Below are 27710 nucleotides of genomic sequence, written 5' to 3'. Positions count from 1 at the left end.
ACTGTATTGTGTGCATCAACGCTCACTACAGTAAAGGTGCCAGACAGGGCAATCTGGCACCTTTCCAAGGAAAGTGTAGAGTGTCTGTCAGGTAAGCAGTGATGCCATATGCTCCGCCACTTACTCAGTGTTGCATACATTTCCTGGAAGGACTAGTCTAGTGTGCATTCACTGTATACAGTACTGTGCGCAAAAGTAGAACATCTGGCCTTTGACAAGAGTCCCTACTCCGGTAAGTACTTCCTGTGGGGAGCTACACTTATAGTGTAGAGCGCCAATAAAAAAAAAGTTTAGCACCACCCATCATAATGGCGGTGACTACATCTGTATATGTCACCTCTAGATTCTCTGAGAAATTACTTTATCAAAATTCTCCATTGTAGTTTAAAACTTTGTAGTGTTCGGTGGCTCTACAGTCTACATCTTTATATGTCTATCAGCCCTTAGGAGTTCTCGGCAATACTTTGGACCGTGCGCTTCATTCACTATTTTCCTTAGCTATGATGCTGGTGGCACGACATGGTGGTGTAGATGTGAAACCATAGCCTTACCAACTGGAATTTCACATCTACACAACCATGTTGTGATTTTGGGAGTTACCAGAAACCCTTTTAGAATTGTTTTCTGGGCTCCATTCTGGCAACGTACACACATTCACAAAGCAAGAAGAGCAACACAAAGTTGCTGTGTAGGCCAATTTTAAGCCATTAAAGGGGTACTCCAGTGGAAAACTTTTTTTTTTTTTTTTGGGTTTATCAACTGGTGCCAGAAAGTTAAACAGAATTGTAAATTACTTCTATTAAAAAATCTTAATCCTTCCAGTACTTATTAGCTGCTGAGTACTAGTCTAGTGTGCATTCACTGTATACAGTACTGTGCACAAAAGTAGAACATCTGGCCTTTGACAAGAGTCCCTGCTCTGGTAAGTACTTCCTGTGGGGAGCTACGCTTATAGCGTAGCGCGCCAATAAAAAAAAAAAAGTTTAGCACCACCCATCATAATGGCGGTGACTACATCTGTATATGTCACCCCTAGATTCTCTGAGAAATTACATTATCAAAATTCTCCATTGTTACTGTTCTCACGTGCGGCTCCTGGAGCGGTGGCGCTGTATCCCTGAGGGGTTAATCAGGTGAGAAATGTTTATTTTGTTATGTTCTCCGATAGCTTCTCCTTAGCTACGTTTTTTTCCGCAATATTTTTCTCACAGCTAAAGATACCTCCATTACCTCTTACCGCTAACTTTCATTACATTTAGTTGATCTTGGCCTCGAAGATAAAAAAAAAGACAAACAAACACCACAAACATTTTCGAGTTGGATCAGAATGAGGTCGGAGATGGCTACATAAAGTAGTGTAATAAAATATCAATTACCTTTTTTTTATTGTGCGTTTATTCTATAGTAAATAACATTAGAGAAGACAAGTTCCCATTTCCATGCTAATTACAGGAGTTGATTAAGAGAGCGCTAATATACCTTTTTATATGTGGATAATAGGCAAACACCAACATGGCTGGCAGAGTAAAAACTATGTACATTAATAGAAGACATTGCTATCTGGTGAGAACTAAGTAACAATACGATATGCTAATGTTACATTTCTCTGTAATAATAAGATACTCTGGGGTATTGAAATATTCATATCCGTATATATTTCTTCACACGCACAAAAAAAAACGAAGTTATGAGAAGACAAGAGTCAACACAGCGGTGTGGGAACAGAACCAATTACCAGGCTGAATAGTTGGATGGGGATTGAATGGATTTCCCTTTCTAAGCGGATTGTTATGTTCATTAAATTGTACCTGCCGCCTACACACAGTGAGGGAGTGCGACATAAGGAAATGACCGCCGGTCGCCATTTCTAGTTTGACGCTTTGTAGTGTTCGGTGGCTCTACAGTCTACATCTTTATATGTCTATCAGCCCTTAGGAGTTCTTGGCAATACTTTGGACTGTGCGCTTCATTCGCTATTTTCGTTAGCTATGATGCAGGTGGCACGACATGGTGGTGTAGATGTGAAACCCCAGCCTTACCGGCTGGGGTTTCACATCTACACCACCATGTCGTGCCATGTCGTGATTTTGGGAGTGTGACGATCCGTCTTGGGGATTAGCTCTGGGATCGTCCTGGACCACGCCAACAGGATGCGTTTCTTCTCAATAAACCAGCAAACAAATGCAGTTTTATTAGACAGGTTGCAGGGAAAGAAATAAACAAAAAGCAGGAACAAAAGAAAATCCTAGACCGTCTGGTCACTGACTAAACAGATCAGCTTGTCCTGACTAACAACCGCTGAGCTTCCCTCAGCCGGTTAAACAAATGTCCCCTGCAACCTTCTACTCACAATTCATGTCACTCTCTTTGAGCCACTCATAGCTCGGGCTTTGTACTCCTCAGCAGGCTCTGTCTCTCCTCTACAGCCCACATGCTGTCTCCTAGGAAGAGCCCACATTAGACTCAGTCTCCATCTCATATACACCTCCCTTCCCTCCTGCCTCATTACTTAAGAAGCAGGTGAGAGCTTCTGCAGGGTGAGCCAAGGAAATACACCCTTTCCTTGCCACACTGCTACAGGAGTTACCAGAAACCCTTTTAGAATTGTTTTCTGGGCTCCATTCCGACAACGTACACATTCACAAAGCAAGAAGAGCAACACAAAGTTGCAGTGTAGGCCAATTTTAAGCCATTAACCCCTTAAGGACCACAGGTTTTTCCGTTTTTGCACTTTTATTTTTTCCTCCTCACTTTTTAAAAATCATAACCCTTTCAATTTTTCACCTAAAAATCCATATGATGGCTTATTTTTTGCGCCACCAATTCTACTTTGCAGTGACATCAGTCATTTTACCCAAAAATCTACGGCGAAACAGAAAATAAAAATCATTGTGCGACGAAATTGAAGAAAAAACGCCATTTTGTTACTTTTGGGGGCTTCCGTTTCTACGTAGTACATTTTAGTAAAAATGACACCTTATCTTTATTCTGTAGGTCCATACGATTATAATGATACCCTAATTATATAGGTTTGATTTTGTAGTACTTCTGTAAAAAATCATAACTACATGCAGAAAAATGTATACGTTTAAAATTGTCATCTTCTGACACCTATAACTTTTTTTATTTTTCCACATATGGGGTGCAAGGGTGCCTGCTAATTGCTTGTATGAACACACCTTAACCTGCAAGTACAAACAATATAAGAAGCAACCTATAGGCAACACTGTGCAGGTTAAGGTGTGTTCATGCAAGCAATTAGCAGGCACCCTTGCACGTACAGTGCCAAAAGTGTGCATCACTAAGAGGTATCCCTTGATATACAGGGCTGTTGCCGCTACCGTTAATCATCTACCACTCTACCAATAGTGCCAAGATCCCATTAGTCCTCACTGCAGGCCAACACAGGTATTCGCACAACCCCTGTACCTCATACATACCTCTATATATTGGAATATCATCATTTCAGAAACATTCATCGCTATTGGGCATTCTTTGACTTGTAGTGCCGCCCCTTCAACTCCACATATAGGACAAGCAACCAAATACCAATATTGGGCATCTACAAGGATCATCTACTCTCCATTACCATCATATATAGGTATATATACCTTCTCTATCTCCTTATATATATAATCCACTTGCCGTTCTTGATATAGTACACTTACTTATATTTGAATTTATCCGCAACCTGCTACTATTCATTGTTTTATTATTCATCATTTGTACCACTAGTGCATCTATACCATTTATTTATATTTATCTATTGCCAACTACAGCACCAGTGTATTTTACCTACGGTACTTATATCGATTTATTGCTACTTTATATACAGCACTAGTGCACCTTATTCATTAATCTTTTATTTATTTTCCTTATCGCTACCGCTGAATTTACCCTGCATATATCCTAACACCGCATCTACCATATCAATTCCGATTAATGTAGGTATGTGGTATCTCATATATCATTAGTCGAGCGCATACTGGTATATATGTGTTTTTTACACATGTGTATATTACTCATTTAGATTTGTAAATTACTTCTATTAAAAAAATCTTAATCCTTCCAGTACTTATTAGCTGCTGAATACTACAGAGGAAATTCTTTTCTTTTTGGATCACAGTGCACGAGCACAGTGCTCTCTGTTGACATCTCTGTCCATTTTAGGAACTGTTCAGAGCAGCATATGTTTGCTATGGGGATTTTCTCCAACTTTGGTTCTTAAAATGGACAGAGATGTCAGCAGAGAGCACTGTGCTTGTGATGTCAGCAGAGAACACTGTGCTTGTGATGTCAGCAGAGAGCTCTGTGTTCCAAAAAGAAAATAATTTCCTCTGTAGTATTCAGCAGCTAATAAGTACTGGAAGGATTAAGACTTTTTAATAGAAGTAATTTACAAATCTGTTTAACTTTCTGGCACCAGTTGATTAAAAAAAAAAAAAAATTCCACCGGAATTTAAGTATATTAATAAGCTGCATGTTGTTATATTACAGCACAGCTTGCATCTACAAGTTTCACTATTGTGACTTGGTTATGTGATCCCGGGTTTAGCTCACAGAAAATCACTGTGCTTAAAGGGGTACTCTGTCCCTAGACATCTTATCCCCTATCCAAAGGATAGGGGATAAGATGTCTGAATGCGGGGGTTCTCTCCTGCAGCACCCCTTTCATCTGGTACACTAAGCGAGCTTTGCTCCGTGCCTGATGACTGGCGCTGCAGGGGTCGGATGATTGTGACGTCATGGCCCCGCCCCGTCAATGCAAGTCTATGGGAGGGGCCATGTCATCACGATCCTACAGCCCCTGCATCACAAGTCATCAGGCTAGCTCTGTGCACCAGATGGCAGGGGTTCTGCAGGAGAGATCGTGGGGGTTCCCAGCAGTGGGACCCCCACAATCAGACATCTTATCCCCTATCCTTTAGATAGGGGATAAGATGTCTAGGGGCAGAGTACCCCTTTAATGTCAAGTCCTGGGTCAGCTGACTTCCTGTGAACTAAAAGATGTAATTATCACCTATTAGATCCCCTCCTAGAAGCTCTCAGACCCTCTCAGCTCTATCTATATGCTGGTCCTGCTATTTCTATCAGGGGAAATAAACTTTAGAAAAAAAAAAAACAGGATTGGGGATAATTGTCTGACTGCAGGGGATCTGACTGCTGGGATCCCCGCAATCTCCTGTACGTTGCCTGGCTCTCACCATCCTACTCATGAGTCCTCTAAGCACCCTCCTCTGCAGACAAGCAGGAGTGACGGCCCGTTCAGGTTCCCTTTAACAGCCATTATTTTATAAAAGATGGCCTATATATGGCTACAAAGATGAGTCGTTTTTTTCTGGGAAAAAGAGGAGACAAATAGATGTGTGAACATAGCCTCAGAGTACGGCCCTATGCATTGGAAATATTGAAGATTTCCCAAAGAAATGGAAATGCTAGGTACAGATTCACAAAGCATGAACTACAGTGGGGGATCAAAAGTTTGGGCACCCCAGATAAAAATTTGTATTACTGTGCATAAAGAAGCCAAGGAAAGATGGAAAAATCTCCAAAAGGCATCAAATTACAGATTAGACATTCTTATAATATGTCAACAAAAGTTAGATTTTATTTCCATCATTTACACTTTCAAAATAACAGAAGACAAAAAAATTGCGTGTGCAAAAGTTTGGGCACCCTGCAGAATTTATAGCATGCACTGCCCCCATTGCAAAGCTCAGACCTGCCAGTGTCATGGATTGTTCTCAATCATCATCTGGGAAGACCAGGTGATGTCAATCTCAAAGGTTTTAAATGCCCAGACTCATCTGACCTTGCCCCAACAATCAGCAACATGGGTTCTTCTAAGCAGTTGTCTAGAAATCTGAAACTGAAAATAGTTGATGCTCACAAAGCTGGAGAAGGCTATAAGAAGATAGCAAAACGTTTTCAGATGTCAATATCCTCTGTTCGGAATGTAATTAAGAAATGACAGTCATCAGGAACAGTGGAAGTTAAAGCAAGATCTGGAAGACCAAGGAAAATATCAGACAGAACAGCTCGCAGGATTGTGAGAAAAACAATTCAAAACCCATGTTTGACTGCACAATCCCTCCAGAAAGATCGGGCAGACACTGGAGTTGTGGTACACTATTCCACTATAAAGAGATACTTGTACAAATAGGGTCTTCATGGAAGAGTCATCAGAAGAAAATCTCTTCTACGTCCTCACCACAAACATCAGCGTTTGAACTTTGCAAATGAACATATAGACTAGCCTGATGAAGCCTTGAAAACAAGTTCTGTGGACCGATGAGGTTAAAATTGAACTTTTTGGCCAGAATGAGCAAAGGTACATTTGGAGAAGAAGGGGAACAGAATTTAATGAAAAGAACCTCTGTCCAACTGTTAATCATGGGGGTGGATCAATCATGCTTTGAGGTTGTATTGCAGCCAGTGGCACAGGGAACATCTCACGAGTAGAAGGAAAAATGGATTCAATAAAATTTCAGCAAATTTTGGATGCTAACTTGATGCCATCTGTGAAAAAGTTGAATTTAAAGAGATGATGTCTTCTACAAATGGATAATGATCCTAAACACACCTCAAAATCCACGGGGGATTACATCAAGAGGCGTAAACTGAAGGTTTTGCCATGGCCTTCACAATCTCCTGACCTCAACATAATGGAAAATTTATGGATAGACCTTAAAAGAGCAGTGCGTGACAGACAGCCCAGAAATCTCAAAGAACTGGAAGACTTTTGTAAGGGAGAATGGGCAAAGATACCTAAAACAAGAATTGAAAAAGTCTCTTGGCTGGCTACCAAAAGCGTTTACAAGCTGTGATACTTGCCAAAGGGGGCAGTACAAGATATTAACTCTGCAGGGTGCCCAAACTTTTGCAGACGCCATTTTTTTGTTTTCTGTTATTTTGAAAGTATAAATGATGGAAATAAAATCTAACCTTTGTTGACATATTATAAGAATATCTAATCTGTAATTTGATGCCTTTTGGAGATTTTTCCATCTTTCCTTGGCTTCTTTATGCACATTAATATAAATTTTTACCTGGGGTGCCCAAACTTTTGATCCCCACTGTATAAGCCGCACAGAACTGCACAAACCAGGATTTTTTTTAAATATAGTTACTGTAATAGAGAGCAATGGATCAGCTTTAGGAACTTTGCAGTGCAACTTCTAAAAAAAAAATATAAAAATAGTAGACAGGAGAAGGTAGAATACTAGGATGATTCCTATTATCTGTAACAAAAAGAGAACATGAAACAAAGCACTCAAGTTGGTATGGCATGGTAGGTATGAATGCAGGATCCCTTCTCTTCCTGTATCACCGGTAGATCTCCCAGTCAATATTCCTATTAATGGTTGTCGTTTTGCAAATATAAAGCAATAAAGAATAAAGGATTTTCCTAACATTACTAGTATTATGCGTATAAAGGCTGCAATTGTATAATAATAATAAAAAAGTCATTTTCTACAGGTGAAAAGTTAACACTGTATAAAGCTGCAAAATAACCGGTTACCGAGAACGGCGTACAAGCCAGATGCCTTTTGTAGGACAAATGTTCCAAAACGGCATTATACAACTATAATAGTAATTGTACAATCTGGAATCCGCATATGGAAAAAAGAAGAAAAGATTTTGGTTTTTATTTGACCACAGTTACTCACTTAAAATACTTTTATTAAAGAAGCGGCGAGGATAATCTGCCCAAATGTTTGGGGATATAACAAATACATTTTCATACACAATGAACTGCTACTTGCCAAGGGCAGCAAGACAGTCGCTTGTGTTATTAGAAGGAGCAGAATGCAAAATGGGATAAAACCGGCAATACATAAAAAAATAATAGGCCAGTCTTTGTGACACATGCGAAATGGAAGCCTATAAGCAAGATGGTATTAGAATAGAATCAGCGCCGCTTCTTATTTAAACTTACATTTTTTTATTTTATTTCTCCTGTTCTCTGACCCAGAAAATATTAGATTGATGCGACTCCCCATATAAATAGATCTCATTTCTTGGTGCCTGTAAAAACAGTTATTTTACATTGCATGTATAATGTATATAGATGGTATTAATGCACATCCAGAGTACATTGCACATAAGCTGTTGTCTCTTCAACCGTCCTGCTCTGCTGCTTCTAATAAGAATGAAGTGAGAAGACTATACCCCATTCCGAAGCAGGTGAGTTTAAAGGGGTACTCCCGTGGAAAACTTTTAAATTTTTTTATTTAAATCAAATGGTGCCAGAAAGTTAAACAGATTTGTAAATCACTTCTATTAAAAAATTTTTAATCCTTCCAGTACTTATTAGCTGCTGAATACTACAGAGGAAATGGTTTTCTTTTTGGAACACAGAGCTCTCTGCTGACATCATGACCACAGTGCTCTCTGCTGACACCGCTGTCCATTTTAAGAACTGTCCAGAGTAGGAGAAAATCCCCATAGCAAACATATGCTGCTCTGGACAGTTCCTAAAATGGACAGAGATGTCAGCAGAGAGCACTGTGGTCATGATGTGAGCAGAGAGCTCTGTGTTCCAAAAAGAAAAGCATTTCCTCTGTAGTATTCAGACCCTAAAAAGTACTGGAAAGATTAAGATTTTTTTAATAGAAGTAATTTACAAATCTGTTTAACTTGCTGGCATCAGTTGATTAAAAAAAAAAAAAAAAAGTTTTCCACGGTAGTACCCCTTTAAGAACTTTTGTTTTTTACTCACAGGCTATGTTTACACACCATTATTTGAGGCTTATTTGAAACCTTGGAAAACTGACAATTTACAAGAAAAAAAAAAACATTGGTAGATTTTTCTGCCTGTTTTTTTGCATTTGGGCAATTTTTTTGTCACTTTTTTGCAACATTTTTGTATGTTTTTTTTTCTTTTTTTTTTTCTTTTTGGTGCGTTTGTAAAAAAAAAAAAAAAGAAGCTGTTCAAGTTTTACAATAAGGGACTTTTTTTTTTTTAGAATGACTAGGCCCCAAATGCGGTCATGTTTTGTGACATAATGGTGCACAAGCAGTAGGCTCATAAACAGAAAATGGGCACAATACACAAAATGAGGAGCAATCAGCAATACTCCTAAGGTGAACAAATTGTATAGAATAGAAGCAGAGTCAGGGAAAAAGTAACTAGAAAAATAAAAAAATACTCAGACCAGGAGACGATTATATAATATTTACTAAGAAAAAGCAGGTAAAGAGGCACTGACAGCTCATTCCTCCACAATTCTAATCATCTGTGCTTGGGCTGACCAGCAGCGTCTCCGGCACAAACTGGATAGAAGTAGAAAAAGAGTGTCCAGCGCGGTGTATGCAAAAATTCAGGAACTCTTTATTATAGGATCATATCAAAAAAGACATACAAAAAAGGACAAAATTGCTTACGCGTTTCAAATCATACAAGATCCTTAAAGGGGTACTCCACTGGCCAGCGTTCGGAAGTAAATGTTTCGCTCATGATGTTACGGCCATGCCCCCTCAATGCAAGTCTATGGGAGGGGACGTGACGGCCGTCACGCCCCCTCCCATAGACTTGCATTGAGGGGGCACGGCCGTGATGTCATGAAGGGCACGGCCGACCCTGGCAGCGTAAAAACAGCATTCGAAACATTTACTTCCGAACGCTGACCAGTGGAGTACCCCTTTAATCATGGCATGATTCTAATATATATATAGAATTTATAAATATAGAATATTTAGGTGAACCAGGGGAGGAAGAAAAGGAAAGACTAGTGAAAATGGGATCCAATAGATGGTCTTTATTATGTAAAAATGGGTATATATAGCCAATTGCCTAGCGGGGCCCTTGCTAAAGGTGAATGGTATATATTTGGTAATTAAAATAGGTAAAATAAATGAAATAAACGAATAAATAACACAATAAAAATGAAATAAATATGATGAATAAATAGCACCAAAAAAATTCATCAGTATCTGATGCATATATCAAGAAAAAAACGTTCTCAGTCCATATAGTTCATAGGAATAATTCAACAGAAAATCCACAAAGTATGTCCAGAATAGAAAGTCTCAATTAGTTCAGGTATATCCAGAGTATAGCAGCAAATGTAGCGAACAGTGGCGACAGTAGCAAGTCTCTAATTATATCAGAGAGTTCATAGACAAATGTTCAGTAATAGCGGTTATGTGCTTCCAATACATGTCCTGTCAAAGCTATATCTTTGTTGTAACTTTAGTTAAAGGGGTATTCCAGGCCAAAACTTTTTTTTTTATATATCAACTGGCTCCGGAAAGTTAAACAGATTTGTAAATTACTTCTATTAAAAAATCTTAATCCTTCCAATAGTTATTAGCTTCTGAAGTTTTCTGTCTAACTGCTCAATGATGATGTCATGTCCCGGGAGCTGTGCATGATGGGAGAATATCCCTTGCATGATGGGAGAATATCCCCATAGGAACTGCACAGCTCCAGGGACGTGAGTCATCAGAAAGCAGTTAGACAGAAAACAGCAACTCAACTTCAGAAGCTAATAACTATTGGAAGGATTAAGATTTTTTAATAGAAGTAATTTACAAATCTGTTTAACTTTCCGGAGCCAGTTGATATATATAAAAAAGTTTTTGCCTGGAATACCCCTTTAATACTGGAGACAATGTAGCAAACACTGTCAGCGGTGAAAGTGTAAGGTCTCGGTGCACAGCATCACTCACCCTCCTTCTGAAGCCTCAGGTCCGGGCTGGCACGGCTGGGTCCGGTACTTTGGATATCGGTACCCGCCTGAGTGGTATGCTGGGTGAGTGGCTGAGTCTCCGGGGGCTCCGAGTGTCCTGGGCTGGCACGGGAGGCGTCCAGCCTTGGGAGGGATGATGTCCAGGAGTAACTCTGCCGACTGGGGCTGTGAGTAGATGCAGGGAACAGGTGGTGCAGGTTGCACGTGTGAATAAGGCGCTAGCAGCGCGCGTGCAGCAGTGGTCCCAGAATCGCGGGCATCCAGCTGTTGCAAATGAAATATAGCAGATACAGTCTGTTTGAAGTGATATACACTTATGGATAAGGTGCAGATATTGGGCTAGACGCGTTTCAAGGCCGCGGGCCTTTTCTTCAGTAGCTATGGGTATGGATAAAGGATGGAAAGACTACTTTTTTATAGTCTCCATACAGTGATGTAATACTGATTGGGAAAGAAAAAAATGTGGAGACTGGGAATCTTAAGTATGTTGTAAAATAAGTAATGGATCCAGGTAGAAGGAAGGAAAATGGGAATAGAAGAAAAGAAAAGAAGAAGATGGAGGTGGTGAATTAAGTATGTGAATATGAGTGTCAGATGAGATGTATAGAATAATAAGAAAGAAAAAACAATATTGATTGAATATGTATAAAAATACACTATAGATAAAGATGTGAATTAGAATGAACCACAATGGGAATCATGAGAGTAAAAAATATGGGAAAGTGTATAAAAAATTGTGAATGTTGATAAAAATGAAAAAGTAAACAACTGCAATACAAAATATAATAATGCGTTGATGATGATGTAAATGATACATGAATATATAATTTAAAATATATATTGTAGAAATAAAAGTGTATATAAAATTAAGCCGCAGTGGGAATGAAAAATTAATAAAAATTATGATTATTCATAGGAATGGGAATGAATCAAATTTGAGTGAGGAGTGAAATTAATATGATATAAAAAATAACATAGTAAAGCAGGGGGGGGGCACTCAAAGGAGAGGTCCATAGACATGTTCTGTAGATGGTATTATGATTCTAATATATAGTCTAAACATCAGTCACACATGAATTATTTAGTGGCTGTGCCTGGTACTGCAGCTTACCACAGCCCTGTACATGAACAATATACAGAGCTCTGCCAGGTAATGAAGAAGCCACAGTCCGTTCAGTCAGCTGATCAGGGGGTGTCGGGAGTGGAACCCCTACTGATCTATTCCAACTATAGGACATAGATATTTAGAAATTCATAGATAATTAATAAAAAAAATAAAAAAAAGTAAAAGAAGGACTGTTTAAATTATCAATTTGATTCTAAAGAAAGTTTTACTTACTTTTCATTAGAAGAAATAAAGAGTCAAGTGGAAAGAAAACTGGGTCAATGTCCAAAGAAAATTTACAATGAAAGAAAGAAAGAGTCCGAAATTCGCATGAAAATCCTAATAAATACTTTGTCATGCCCAGCAACTCAGAGTTAGCCTAAGGTCTCAAGTATATTAAAAACATATATTGAAAATATAGATATAGGTTATATTTTGGTGTTATATAAAACTGGAATACTAGACTACAATATCAGAGTGAATGGCTTTAAAGGAAAACTGTCACATGTTCAGTCCTGCACTAACCACAGGTACTGACGGATAGTGCGGGGGGCGCTGATTCATATGATCCCTACCTTGCCCAGATCCGTCCGGCCGTTCACTCGCAATCTTAGGTTTTCTATGTATGCAAATGTGTCTGTAACTGGCACGGGCGGGGTTTTCAGGAGCCTAGTGGCACTGTGACATCTGCACCGCCCGTCCGCAGCGCCACCCGCTTATGAATATTCATCCCCCTCCCTCTGGTTCTCCCTCTCCCCGCCGCTCCTAACTGATCTTCAATGTGCATGTGCCGCTTCCTGACATGCGCAGTGAAGACCAGTTAGGAGCGGCGGGGAGAGGGAGAGCTGGAGGGAGGGGGATGAATATTCATAAGCGTGCAGCGCTGTGGATGGGCGGAGCTGACGTCACAGTGCCACTAGGCTCCTGAAAACCCCGCCGGTGCCAGTTACAGCCATATTTGCATATATAGAAAAACTAAGATTGTGGGCGAATGGTCGGAAAGATCAAGGCAAGGTAGGGATCATATGAATCAGCGCCCCCCGCACTATCCATCAGTACCTGTTAGGGATCAATGAACTGCAGCGGCATTTGCGGTGCCATAGACCGCCGCCGCCACCTGCTTCTCTCCCCCTGTCTGTCCGGGGGTCCTGAGTCCTATCATCACCCCCCCGGCGCACCGCTCCGCACCCCCTACCGCCCCACCGTGCCGCATCGCACCCCCCACCGCCCCGGCCCCATTGCCTCCCCCATTTTATAATTACCTGTTCCCGGGGTCCACTCTACATCTGTCTCCGGTGGTGTCCTCCTGAGCTGTCACTGTGCGCACTGACTGTGACGTCACGTCGCGTCACTCGTCATTGCGCACAGCGTAACACAGGACGCAGCAGGAGCCAGAAGTAGCGTTGACCCCGGGCCCCAGGAACGGGTAATTATAAAACCGGGGATGGGGGAGGCAATGGGGCCGGGGCGGTGCGGTGGGGGGTGCGACGCGGTGCGGCGGGTCGGTGGGGGGGGGCGCTCGCGGTGCGGTGGGGCGGGGCATTATCGGCATATCGGCAAGGTAATTGCTGATACCGGTAATGCCCAAAATCGTGATTATTGGCCGATAATATCGGCCAAACCGATAATCGGTCGATCCCTAGTACCTGTGGTTAGTGCAGGAGTGAACATGTGACAGTTTTCCTTTAAAGGGGTATTCCAGTGAAAATAATATGTTTTTATTCCACAGTAAAGATTATATAAATTTGTAATTTTCTTAATTTTTTTCCCAACATTTCTTTTATTTTTTTACCTTTTGGTATACAACAGGAAGCTTTTGTATGCAGTGAGCTTCAACACACGCTCTCTGCTGCCCCCTCTGGAGGTGTTGGCTCTGCTACAGCTAAACCTGTGATTGTGTAAGAGTGCAATAGCAGCAGAGCTTGTGTCACTGATATTTATCAGATACATTTATACTTCAGGGATAATACACACTGCAGGGGATTGCTGTGTGCAATAGGGCATTGACATGTAGCAGCGGTATGTGGAGCAGGGAAACGACATGTACCACCCATCCCTTGCTACAAACGCCAATCCCCTGGTGCAACATCCTAGTGATCACTCTTAGTAAATTAACCCTGATACATGTCAGTGACCAAGCTATAGCAGAGCCAACACCTCCATAGGGGGCAGCAGAGAGCACGTGGGGAAGATCTCTGCATACAAAACTTCCTATTGGCTACAAAAGTGAAAAAAATGTATTAACAAAAAAAATAATAACCTGGAGAATAAAAATTACTTTTTATTCTCCAGAATACCCCTTTAACCATTCAGTCCAATATTGTAGGACAGTATTTCAGTTTAATGTAAGGCTGTACAGTGATCCCTCAACTTACAATGGCCTCAATATACAATAGTTTCAACATACAATGGTCTTTTCTGGACCATTGTAACTTGAAACCAGACTCGACATACAATGCTACGGACAGTCCAGATCTGTGATACCTGTCACAACTGGAGGAACCGACCTATCAGAATTGGTATTTTACTGGTAAATCACCTCTATTACTGAAGTACAAGCACTGAATGGCTACAGTACAGGGAGGAACTACAAGTTCTGTACTACTCCTTACCTGTGCCAGGGTTAGGGTGCATGCACACTACGTTTCTTAAGATACGGGACCGTATACGGCTGGGGAGAGGGGGGCGGAGAGTCGGGGGCGGGGCAACCGCATGCTGCCGTATGCGGCCCCGTATCTAATGTATTTCAATGAGCGACCGGAGTGAAACGCTGCCTCCGGTCGGCTCCGTTTTGGCCCGTATGCGGTTTCCCGACCGGACCTAAAAACTTAGTCAACAGCGTTTCACTCCGGTCGCTCATTGAAATACATTAGATACGGGACCGCATACGGCAGCATGCGGTTGCCCCGCCCCCGACTCTCCGCCCCCCTCTCCCCAGCCGTATACGGTCCCGTATTTTAAGAAACGTAGTGTGCATGCACCCTTAGCTGCTTCTTTGGACACAAAGTAAGGGCGGCTCCATTTGGGACACTGTGTGTACCGTATAGGACCCTGAAGAAGATCCTGTCCTCTACATAAACCATTGTTTCCCAACCAGGGTGCCTCCAGCTGTTGCAAAACTACAACTCCCAGCATGCCCGGACAGCCAACGGCTGTCCGGGCATGCTGGGAGTTGTAGTTTTGCAACAGCTGGAGGCACCCTGGTTGGAAAACACTGACATAGAGAGTGATTTACAGCTTCCAGCAGATCTTTCTTACTTTTATATGTAAGGATTTGCTTTATCTATATTAGTTCTCTACTTATTTTTCTTTAATCCTCACTTTTTCCTATTTTTGGATGACATTTTGGTGGCTTCAGAACCAATTACCAGGTTTTCATAGAGTTCTGGTCTCAACATACGATGGTTTCAACATACAATGGTCGTCCCGGAACCAATTAATATTGTAACTTGAGGGACCACTGTATTCTCACTACCTTCATGGCCTCTGGAATACAAATTACAGAATCCGGATAGATTCATTGAGTCAATTCTCACAGTCAAAAACCTGCAAACCTCAATGGAGATTAGAGATTGAGCCGAACCTTCACACAGAGGAAAATAGGTCAAATAGGAAAATAAATTCGAATATTTTTTCAGTGTTTTTCATTTTACAATTCTGCAGTTGCTTCTATCCATTAAATTGATCTCATGCCAGAATTAATCCTCTGATTCCCCTAAGTATAGTAATACCACATACGTGTACATTGCCCTGTAAGCTCATTTAGCTGGCTGGGCTCTCTCCTAGAACGTCTGATCTTGCTATATCTGTCTGATATATTGCATTTGTGCATTTATGTATTCATCCCCTTTACATCACATTATACAGCTCGGTCTACAGGGAGAATATACACAATCTGCAGATAACATATTGATATTGAGGAGTGAAGAAAGACACAGATGTTGTCTCTTTAGTGTCCTTCAGAAGCTCATGTGGTGCGGGGAAGCCTTGATTCTGTATTTTTGGCACATCGTGCCTTGGTATGAGTAGGATTGGGTTGTAATAGCCATATGGAGCCAGTGTAGCGTTAGTATGTTGCTTGGCCATTCACATATTGGTGGGGTCCTGTTGATCATGAATGGAGCCTTGTCATGCAGGCAACTCCAACACAACATCTCGGTGCTACTGGGCATACCCCCCCCCCCCTCCCCTATATTCTGAGAATGTAGGGTTTTCTCCAATGGCCTACCTTGTAACAATACTTTAAAGCTAACCATGGACATAACATAGCTGTTGATAGCTATTTTTCCCCCCATATACCCCCATGCCCGCGCTTCGGTCTTCAATAGAGAGAGGGAAACTAAGCTATTGTCAGACATCTATGACAGCAGTTTGTCTCCCTGAAAACACAAGGATCAGGTAGTTCCAACGTGGCAAATCCTTGTCGTCCATCGAGGAGGGGTCAGGGGGCCACCATATACTTTACATGGTTGGCCATTCCTGCTGAAATTGGTGGGCTTGTCCAAAACTTACCTAATGTGTATGGCCAGCTTTAGGAAACTACTGTGTTCATATGACACCTCTGGGACCTGCACCTACATGAAGAATGTGAATCCGTCTACCCCACTGCATCCAGGAGGTAGATGAAAGGAGAGTTGGTCACAGATGTGCACAGCACTTTCCATTTACTTCTATGGAAGACGGAAGACAGAAATAGGTGAGTCTACCCCCTATTCTCCGCATAGTCATGAATGCCTCTTTAATTGGTGATGTCAACCACACCACCCAACAATGTTCCAAAATATAGAGAAAAGCCTTTCTAGAAAGCCATATTGATGGCCCTGGTTTTAAAATGACATACACAAGGACTCCAAGGGGCCTAAAAAAAAAAACATAGCCCCTGCCCTCTGAAGAAGCTCTAAGGCTGGAACTCCACTGAGGTTTTTTTTTTTGCAAAAACACCATTATAAACGCCAATTTTCCCGCACGGTGTTTTTTCTGTGAAAAAACGATGCGGCCAGATGTTAGCTGCAAGTCAATTGTAAACTGCAAAATGCCAGATTCACTTGGCGTTTTTCAGTTTGGCGTTTTTTTAATCCTTTTGGCGTTTTTCAGCAATTTCGGGCTCAGAGGCTGGATTTTCAAAACGCCCGACAAAACCTAGTTTGGCGTTTTTTGCCCTGAAATCATGGCGTTTTCCTCCCATAGAAGTCTATGGGAGAGCAAAAACGCCATGTTGATTTTTAATTTTGCGTTTTTTGCAGGCGGTTTTTATTCTTTTTTGAACTTTAGCGATCCAAAAAAATTATGGAGATACCTTTTTTATTAAAATTTCGTAGGGTACCATAAAAAATAAAAAAGATACAGTAGTGATGGAAAAAATTGTATCTAACGAAATTTATCTTTTTTTATTACGAAATGTTTATTAATTTTTAAACAGGGATCAATTTATGTGGGCGGGTAAAGCACTAAAAATGTAGCCAACAATAATAAAAATGTAGTGTGTGCGTGTTTTTCAATTTTTTTTTTAAATTTTTTAGGTAGTACTACTACTCCCAGCATGGAACACACTGTTCCATGATGGGAGTAGTAGTACCTGTACTAATTGACAGATCGCCTGTTGCGATCCTCCTGTATAATGTATAGATGCGGCGGCCGCTCTTCTACCCCTGCACTGCCGTATATATACACCTATTCATATTTCCCGCAGAGAGCTGTGATTGGTCAGATGGTTCCAGCCAATCACAGCTCTCTGTGAGAAATCGGAATGTGTATATATACGGCGTGCAGGGGACCATAGGAGAGCGCAGGCCGCTGCATCCATACATTATACTGGAGGATCACAGCGGGTGTCAGGAGTGATACTCGCAGTGATCTTTCCTTAACTACAAGTACTACTCCTCCTAACATGGAGCACACTCTGCCCCATGCTGGGAGCTGTAGTACCTACATTAATAAACAGATCGCAGCGGGTGTCAGAAGTTACACTCGCTGTGATCTGTCTATTAATGCAGGTACTACAGCTCCCAGCATGGAGCAGAGTGTGCAGAGTGTGCTCCATGTTGGGAGTAGTAGTACCTGCAGACATCACAGTGGATGTCACTACTGACACCCGCTGTGATCGTCCTGTCTATAGCATTGATATTTTCCTCAGAGCTGTGAGGAACCATCCGGCTGCAACCATCCGGCCAATCACAGCTCTGGGCGGAAAATATGAATAGAACATCACTCAGAGTACAGAGCAGAGATGGGAGCGCTGTATTTAGCCGCTCCGCTTCTCTGCTATATAATGGATGATCGCATCGGGTGTCAGACAGATACCCAGGGCGATATGTCTATAGTACAGGTACTACTACTCCCACATAAAAAAAAAAGAGAAAAAAAAGTTAAACACACACACACACACTTTACAAAATTTTTTTATTAAAACTTAGTTATAAAAAATAAACATTTAGTTAAATACATTTTACATCCCTACTGCATCCTTATTTTTATTTTTTTTTGGTACCCAACTATTTTGTAAAAAAAAACGCAAAAGGGGCCAATAAAGGCAAATTCCACACAAGGGTAAAAACACCAGAAAAAACGCCAGAAAAAATGACAAAACGCAGGCAAAAACTGTGACAGTTTTTCTGGTGTTTTTTCTGGCGATTTTATGCCACAAAAATCGCAGGGCAAAAATGTCAGTGGAGTCCTAGCCTAAGGAGTGAAACATGTTAGGGGGGCTATGTTGATTACATGTTGCTTTACTGCAGACGGTGACATTTTGTATTCAGATAGTGGATGTCTAACGTATACAGGGTGTTCCCACAATAACAGGCTTCAGGTTAGCCATAAGTAGACAATCCACTGATATTACATGAAGTACTTTATCAGTTATTACTCTACACATAATCTTTCTCCATTAATCTGGATTTATTAAAGGAGAACTACGGGATTGAAAAATGTATCCCCTATCCTAAGGATAGGGGATAAGTTTCAGATCGCGGGGGGGTCCGACCGCTGGGGCCCCCCACGATCTCCCGTACGGGGCCCCGACTCTCTGGTTAGAGAGGGCGTGTTGACCACCGCACGAGGCAGCGGCTGACACGCGTCCTCTATACACTGCTATGGGAGAGCCGGAAATTGCTGAAGGAAGCGCTTCGGCTCTCTCATAGCAGTGTATGGAGGACGCGTGTCAGCCGCCGCTTCGTGCGGTGGTCAACACGCCCTCTCTAACCAGAGAGCCGGGGCCCCGTACGGGAGATCGTGGGGGGCCCCAGCGGTCGGACCCCCCGCCATCTGAAACTTATCGCCTATTCTTAGGATAAGGGATAAAATTTTCAATCCCGTAGTTCTCCTTTAAGTTATTTAATAGGTTAGATATTTAAAGAAAGCATTTTTGTGGCCCCCCCTTTGGGTCCTTGTGTATGTAGATTGGTATCTACCCTGTTTCCTGACTGGGATACAGTTTTGTGTTTTCAACTCCTGGTTTTAAAATGAGACATTTTATTACTAGACATAAATGTGAGGGTCACAAACTTTCGTCCGTGTAGTATATTTGAGGAATCATCTTCTGTTGCGTTCTCTGCCTACATCTGCATAGGTGTTATTGTAGCAATTTCGCTGCGGATTGTGATGTATTCTAAAAGTTGAATGTCTACCCCAAGGCCTTCATTAAAAAACAAAAAAGCAAGAAGAAAACAGATGAAAGAAGTCAGGGGAATCGATATACACAATCTACAGAATAATACAAGTAATATAAGATTGTGGTGGCCCGGTACAGGAGTTGCACCCCTCTACCCTAGCTGTCCTGTCAGGCAGCCTCCCTACAGTGTCCCCTGGGCCCCCTGCACCTGTTCCCCTTGTATAGTTATCTTTATGCTGTCTTTATTGTATATCAAAAGTTTTATGTCTTTAAGAACCAATGACATGTGATTAACCAGTGTCATGTGATTGTAACCCAGTGAGGTGTCAGTCCCAATGTGACCTAAGGGTGACCTATGGGACCCCTCCTAGTCTCCCCCATATAAGCCCTGGGAGGAGGCTAGTTCTCTCTCTTAGCTCTTACTTTCTTGCATGCTGAGTTGCAGTATGGCCAAGTCCTAGGTTTATGTATGGAGTCCAGATGAGGCCTAAAGTCAGTCAAGCAGCCACAGATTCTCAATTCCATTGCCCCACAGGTCAAGTCAAGGCCTGGTAAGCTACAGAAGGGGTGAAGTCAGTCATAGTCTGTCATAGTCAAGTCAGTCCAAGTCATCCTGTCTCAAGTCAGCGTGGCTTGCATCCAAATTGTTCACTATAAGTCCCAGCAAGCCCTAAGGTCTCTGAAGTCACTGGTCACCTCCGTGGGCCTAGCCAAGCTGTATAGACTGTTACATCTGTCTGACTCAGTACAGCTGCCGTTGTTCCGTAACTTGGCGTCGGAGTCGTTATTTTCCCCCGTGCCTAGCCCAGGATCCAGCGGTATTCCTTCGGGTGGTGTAGAGGATGAACCATGCCCTGGCGTCACGAACACAAGGGGTTAATGCCATCTGCCCTTAGGGTAATTCCATCTGCCCTGCATCACACCCTCACCACAAGATATTCTAGAAAGGTGACTTTGGGATGCAAGCGGCTGCAAAGACAGAGGAACCGAGAAGCCTAAATTGAGACATTTTATACAAGAAGACAGTCATCGCGAATTTCATTTAATAGACATTAGTAATGAGCCGGAAGCACGGCAGCAACACAGAGATGGGAAGGAAAGGTCTGCAGCCTGAAGGTAGACTATTTCCAATTAGACTTCTTAGTGGAAGTGTATTGAATAAAAAGTACATTAGAGGGGTTGTCCCATCTCCTTACTTCCGCTTTTTCCGGCCCCTCTGGCCTGTTTGCAGTGACAGGAGGTGGACGGGAAAGCCGTAAGCAGACTAAGTTTGGAAGTTATGCAAATCGCGCAACTCTTATTAACTTTATCAGGAGTTATGCCAACGGCATAGCTGAGCAAGCCACACTGCTTGCACAACTCTCATTAAAGTCAATGGGAGTTACGCAAATTGCGTAACTTCGCCGCTGTTAAGATCAGGAGAGGGGACTACTAAAAGCATTTTTATTCTTGCTTTGTACTTACTATTTATCTAAGAAACAAGTAAAAAAAATGGGGAAACCAACACAAGGTTTGGACAGATCTAAGTACAGTGGATCCTCAACATACGATGGTAATCCGTTCCAAATGGACCATCGTTTGTTGAAACCATTGTATGTTGAGGGATCCGTGCAATGTAAAGTATAGGACAGTGGTCTACAACCAGCGGACCTCCAGATGTTGCAAACTACAACACCCAGCATGCTCGGACAGCCAACGGCTGTCCGGGCATGCTGGGAGTTGTAGTTTTGCAACATCTGGAGGTCCGCAGGTTGAAAACCACTGTTATTGGAGGTTATACTCACGTGTCCCCGCCGCTCTGGACTGTCACCGCTCGTCACCGCTGCCCTGGATGTCGCCTTCTGTCGCTGTCCCCGGGGTGTCCCCGACACTCCGGCAAGGCCTCTTCTTCCCCGGCATCCTCGCTCTCCGTCGCCGCCATCACGTCGCTACGCACGCCGCTCCTATTGGATGAAGAGATGGCGTGCGCAGCGACGTGATGACGGCGATGGAGAGCTCCGACGATGCAGGGGATCCTGAAGAGGATGCGCCGGAGCCCCGAGGACAGGTAAGTGATCGTCAGCGGAGCTCACGGGGCACCGTAAACGGCTATCCGGTGGCAGCTGAAGCAGTCTGCGCTGCCGGATAGCCGTTTATGCGATGGCCCCGACCTACAAAAGCATCGTATGTTGATGCTGCCTTCAGCATGTGATGACCTCTGAGAGACCATCATATGTTGAAATGATCGTAAGTCGGGGCCATCGTAGGTCGGGGGGGTCACTGTATATTCATACAAACAGCGGCACAAAATGCTAAAATGTTAGATTATTAAAGGGGCCCTAATACATCTTATCCCCTATCCTAAGGATAGGGGATAAGATGTCTGGTCGTGGGGGTCCCACCGCTGGGGACCCCCGCAATCTGTCATTGCACACTCAACGGAGCAGAGTTGTGATGTCACGATACTCCGGCCCCGTGGTCGTCACGCTACACATTTGGAGCCTCCAGCGCTGCGGTGGGTGCACAATGACAGACAGGTGGGTGCGCAAAGGTGGATGCGCAATGACAGACAACTTTTCCCAATCCTTTGGATAGGGGATAAGATGTATTAGGACCGGAGTACCCCTTTAAATTGCAGAGTAATGTAATGTGCATTTACCAAATAGGTATTACCATAAAGCAACATAAATAATAATATACTATGTGTGGTAGATAGGATATGTATCCCACTGCAGTACACCAAAATACCCTACAAAAGCTAGTATTGTCTATACACTTAAAAGGGCACTTCAGTGAGGGAAAAAAATTCATATCAACTGGCTCCAGAAAGTTAAACATATTTGTAAATTACTTCTATTAAAAAATCTTAATCCTTCCAGTACTTATCAGCTGCTGTATACTACAGAGGAAGTTAAGTTGTTCTTTTCAGTCTGACCACAGTGCTCTCTGCTGACACCTCTGTCCATGTCAGGAACTGCCCAGAGTAGGAACAAATCCCCATAGCAAACCTCTTCTGCTCTGGACAGTTCCTGACATGGACAGAGGTGTCAGCAGAGAGCACTGTGGTCAGACTGGAATTTAGTTCAGAATGTTTGGAGTGGGCGGCCGTGATCGTGATGTCATGACCACGTCCCTCGTGATGTCACGCCACGCCCCCTCCATTCATGTCTATGGGAGAATGCGTGTTGGCCGTCACATCCCTTCCATAGACATCAATGATGGGGGGAGGCGTGACATCACAAGGGGCATGGCTGTGATGTCATGACCACTGCCGCCGGAACCCTGTGTTTGTTTAGAATGCGGGGTGCTGTGGGAGATCACAGGGGGTCCCAGCGCGGGACCCCAGCAATCAGACATCTTATGCCCTAATCTTTGGATAGAGATAAGCTGTCTAGCAGCGGAGTACCCCTTTAAGAAAATAAAAAGTATAGTACATGAAATTATTGACCTGGTTCGTATCCATAGATTGCTGTAGTGAGTTCAGGATGGCACCACCTGACGTGCTTTTCAATCATGGCCTTCGTGCTTATTATAGTATTTTTGTGTTCTACAGCATTTGTTATTAATAAAGTCTGCCAGAGAAGCAATTCTGTGACAGGCTTCTTCTCAGCCTTTCTTTTTTTCTTCTGAAGGAACATCTACCGTAAGCAGAATTATGACCACATCAAAGTTATCATGGTGAATATTTGCCAATTGTCCAACTTTTAGTGTAAAAATACCACAAGCCAGCCCAGATAAAGCTTAAAGGGGTCCGAACATGTACATCTGAACGCTGGTGCGGGCTTTGGGGGTCGCTACGCCTCCTTAGGACATCACACTCCGCCCCCTCGTGATGTCCCGCCCCGCCCCTCATTATAAGTTTATGGGAGGGGGCGTGACGGCCATCACACCCCCTCCCATAGACTTGCATTGAGGGGGCGGGTGTGTCATCACGAGGGGGCGGAGCGTGATGTCACGAAGCTCGCTCTAGTGTTCGGAACTAAATGTTCCGAACGCTGAAGTGGGGGAGTGGAGTACCCCTTTAAAGAGGTCATCCAGCCTGTAAATTTGATGACCAATCTTTACTTGCATTTGTCCATGCAATCGCAATATTTGTATTAGTGTTGTTGCAAGCAACTGCAGACTTGCCTTATTTACCGCCCGGGCAGGTACAGTGGTAATAATGGGAGATTTTAACTATCCAGATATAGATTGGGGTCCGGGGTTGGCTAAAACTACAAAGGGGCGACAATTCCTAAATTTATTGCAGGATAATTTTATGGGCCAGTTTGTGGAGGACCCAACAAGAAGTGATGCCTTGTTGGATCTGATCATTTCCAACAACGCAGAGCTGGTTGGTAATGTAACTGTGCGGGAAAACCTTGGTAATAGCGACCACAATATAGTTACTTTTGACTTAAAATGTAGAAAACAAAGACAGGCGGGGAAGGCAAAAACATATAACTTTAAAAAGGCAAATTTCCCTGGGCTGAGGGCTGCACTACAGGACATAGACTGGGGGGAGGTGTTGTCAAATACTGATACAGAAGGTAAATGGGACATCTTTAAATCAACTCTAAATAACTATACAGCTAAATATATACCAAAGGGGAACAAATATAAACGATTAAAACTTAATACTACATGGCTGACACATGATGTTAAAAGAGCAATAAACAACAAAAAAATAGCCTTCAAAAAATACAAATCTGATGGGTCAGCTATAACATTTAAACAGTACAAGGAGCTTAATAAAATCTGTAAAACTGTAATAAAAACAGCAAAAATTCAAAATGAGAGACAGGTGGCCAAAGAAAGCAAAACTAATCCTAAATATTTTTTTAGATATATAAATGCAAAAAAACCAAGGACAGAGCATGTAGGACCCCTTAATAATGATAATGGGGAGGTTGTCACAGGCGATCAAGAGAAGGCGGAGCTACTGAATGGGTTCTTTAGTTCTGTATATACTATGGAAGAAGGAGCTGACATTGGCCAGGTCAGTGCTGGTAACACATCATGTACAGGTCAGTGCTGGTAACACATCATGTAATGTACTGAACTGGCTTAATGTAGAGATGGTACAAGGTAAGTTAAGTGATATAAATGTAAGCAAATCCCCAGGACCGGATGGACTACACCCAAGAGTTCTTAGAGAGGTAAGTTCAGTAATATCTGTACCCCTGTTCATGATATTTAGAGATTCTCTGGTGTCTGGTATTGTGCCAAGGGACTGGCGCAAGGCGAATGTGGTGCCAATCTTCAAAAAGGGCTCTAGGTCTTCGCCAGGAAACTATAGACCGGTAAGTTTAACGTGCATTGTGGGTAAATTGTTTGAAGGACTTATAAGGGATTACATACAGGAATACATAGGGGATAATTGTATTATAAGTGATAGCCAGCATGGGTTTACTAAGGATAGAAGTTGTCAAACCAATCTAATTTGCTTTTATGAAGAAGTGAGTAGAAGCCTTGACAGAGGAATGGCTGTGGATATAGTGTTTCTGGATTTTGCTAAAGCATTTGATACTGTCCCTCATAGACGTCTGACAGGTAAGTTAAGGTCTTTGGGTTTGGAAATTTTAGTTTGTAACTGGATTGAACACTGGCTCATGGATCGTACCCAGAGAGTGGTGGTCAATGATTCGTACTCTGATTGGTCCCCGGTTATTAGTGGTGTACCCCAAGGTTCAGTACTGGGCCCGCTGTTGTTTAATTTATTTATGAATGATATAGAGGATGGTATTAACAGCTCTGTTTCTATCTTTGTAGATGACACCAAGCTTTGTAGCACGGTACAGTCTATAGAGGATGTGTATAGGTTACAAGATGACTTGGATAGACTAAGTGTCTGGGCATCCACTTGGCAAATGAGGTTCAATGTGGATAAATGTAAAGTTATGCATCTGGGTACTAATAACCTGCATGCATCGTATGTCTTAGGGGGGATTAAACTGGCAGAGTCACTGGTAGAGAAGGATCTGGGTGTACTTGTAGATCACAGACTTCAGAATAGCATGCAATGTCAGGCTGCTGCTTCCAAAGCCGGCAGGATATTGTCATGTATCAAAAGAGGCATGGACTCAAGGGACAGGGACATAATACTCCCCCTTTATAAAGCATTGGTACGGCCTCACCTGGAATATGCTGTTCAGTTTTGGTCACCTGTCCATAAAAGGGACACTGCGGAGTTGGAAAGGGTGCAGAGACACGCGACTAAACTAATATGGGGCATGGAACATCTTAGCTATGAGGAGCGATTAAAGGAGTTACAATTGTTTAGTCTTGAGAAGAGACGTTTAAGGGGGGATATGATAAACGTATATAAGTATATTAATGGCCCATACAAAAAATATGGAGAAAAACTGTTCCAGGTTAAACCCCCCCAAAGGACGAGGGGGCACTCCCTCCGTCTGGAGAATAAAAAGTTTAGTCTCAAGGGGCGACACGCCTTCTTTACCGTGAGGACTGTGAATTTATGGAACGGTCTACCTCAGGAACTGGTCACAGCAGGAACAATTAACAGCTTTAAAACAGGATTAGATACATTCCTGGAACAAAATAAGATTAATGCTTATGAAGAAATATAAGATCCCATCCCTTCCCCAATATCGCGCCACACCCCTACCCTTCAATTCCCTGGTTGAACTTGATGGACATATGTCTTTTTTCGACCGTACTAACTATGTAACTATGTAACTATGAAAGAAAGGTGCAATACATTGCACTGCCACTACTGACGAATGCAAGGACATGTGCAAGTAAACATTGAAGCCAACATCTTCAGCTTTAGGGTATGTTTCCACACAACGTATTTTGCTGCGTATTTGCTGCGTATTTGCTGCGTATTTGGTGCTGCGTATTTTCCTACCCCTTGACTTCAACAGGGAAAATAAAATACGCAGCAGCAAATATGCAGCAAATACGCCGTGTGGGAACGTACCCTTAAACAGTTTATCGGACATGTTCCTCGCTGAATAACCCTTTTTCAGTCAGAGCCATGGCACCAATTCCATTGTCTGGAAGCCGGACTCTCTGACTTCCCCCCCTACCTGGCTTGGCTTGAGTAGCTGTTCTTTCTCAGCGTTATGTATAGGGGTAAGACTTAGTTGTAAGTAATGGAGGAATCTATCAAGATTTCATGCTGCCCATTGCTTGGGCTGCATAAATCTACTGATATGTTCCATTTAAACAGGGAACTGGTGGCAAGGAAAACAGTAGTCAGTGAAGCAGCAATAGGGGTCGCATTTGCAACAGGGACCCTTCCTCCCCCACCACGCTAGGTTCAGTGTTCCATTGTAGACACTGTGATGCTGCACGATGTCACAGTGTTTTCAGGGGAGTGCCATCATTTTTGTTTGTAGGCTGCAGGCTACTTCATACCTGTGGCCTACTAGCAATCATGACAGCTGGGACTTCCCCTTTCAAATACAGGCGGCAGTGTGGTGCTTACAGTTTTCTTCATTTCTGCTATGGTAAAAAGAACTATGTACTATGTGTGGGGCACAAAGGGGGCTATGTACTGTGTAGGGGTGCTATCTACTTTGTGGGGGGAGGTGGGCACAAAAGGGGCTACCATTTGTTGGGGGGGCACAAATGGACCTAGTAAGTATTATTTGTTTGTGGCTTTATTACCATTTGGGGGGCCCCTATGGGTGAGAAAAAGCTGGAAAAGTGCAAAGCCTAAGATGTTTGTCCAGCAGGTTCTGCAGAGGCTGGAATAAGTTGTCATGGTCGTCTGGGCTAGATGGAGAAAAAAAAAAAAAGGAAAGACAACCATTTTAAGAAGCCATTACCTGTGAGTCACTGGATGTCATTATAATCACAATCCCAGGGCAGGGTAGTGGGGGGGGGGGGGGCAGGCCCATAATTTACACTGGGGCCATTGGACTCTAGGTCCTGCTGCCATGCTGGTAGAGGCATTCTTTTTAGGACTGTAAGTATATACTGAAGATACTTTAAAGGGGTTATCCAGGAAAAAAACTTTTTTTTTGTATATCAACTGGCTTCAGAAAGTTAAACAGATTTGTAAATTACTTCTATTAAAAAATCTTAATCCTTTCAGTACTTATATAAATATATACTTATATAAAAAAATATGTTTAACTTTCTGGAGCCAGTATATATATATATATATATATATATATATATATATATATATAAACCAAAAACAGGCGCAGCACTCCAAAAAACAGTGTGATTTAATATCTCATGTCAGCATTACAACGTTTCAACTCCTCCTGGAGCCATTTTCAAGCATGCTTGAAAATGGCTCCAGGAGGAGTTGAAACGTTGTAATGCTGACATGAGATATTAAATCACACTGTTTTTTGGAGTGCTGCGCCTG

At 42.5% G+C, this 27710-nt stretch overlaps 1 protein-coding gene across 4 annotated transcripts in view; it reads right to left on the bottom strand.

Annotated features, from left to right (window-relative positions):
• FANK1 (fibronectin type III and ankyrin repeat domains 1) overlaps positions 1 to 27710 on the bottom strand; it is a 136067-nt gene that overhangs the window by 85284 nt on the left and 23073 nt on the right. Inside the window, exon 2 of one of the 4 annotated variants that reach the window (XM_056532996.1) lies at positions 7940 to 8028. The exons of the other annotated variants lie outside the window; for them this stretch is intronic. The gene's annotated coding sequence lies outside the window, so the exon portion shown is untranslated. The remainder of the gene's footprint in view (positions 1 to 7939; positions 8029 to 27710) is intronic. 4 annotated transcript variants of the gene reach the window in all.

Source organism: Hyla sarda, chromosome 7 (assembly GCF_029499605.1).
Source record: "Hyla sarda isolate aHylSar1 chromosome 7, aHylSar1.hap1, whole genome shotgun sequence".
NCBI lineage: Eukaryota > Metazoa > Chordata > Amphibia > Anura > Hylidae > Hyla > Hyla sarda.
This window is presented reverse-complemented; position numbering and strand designations above follow the sequence as displayed.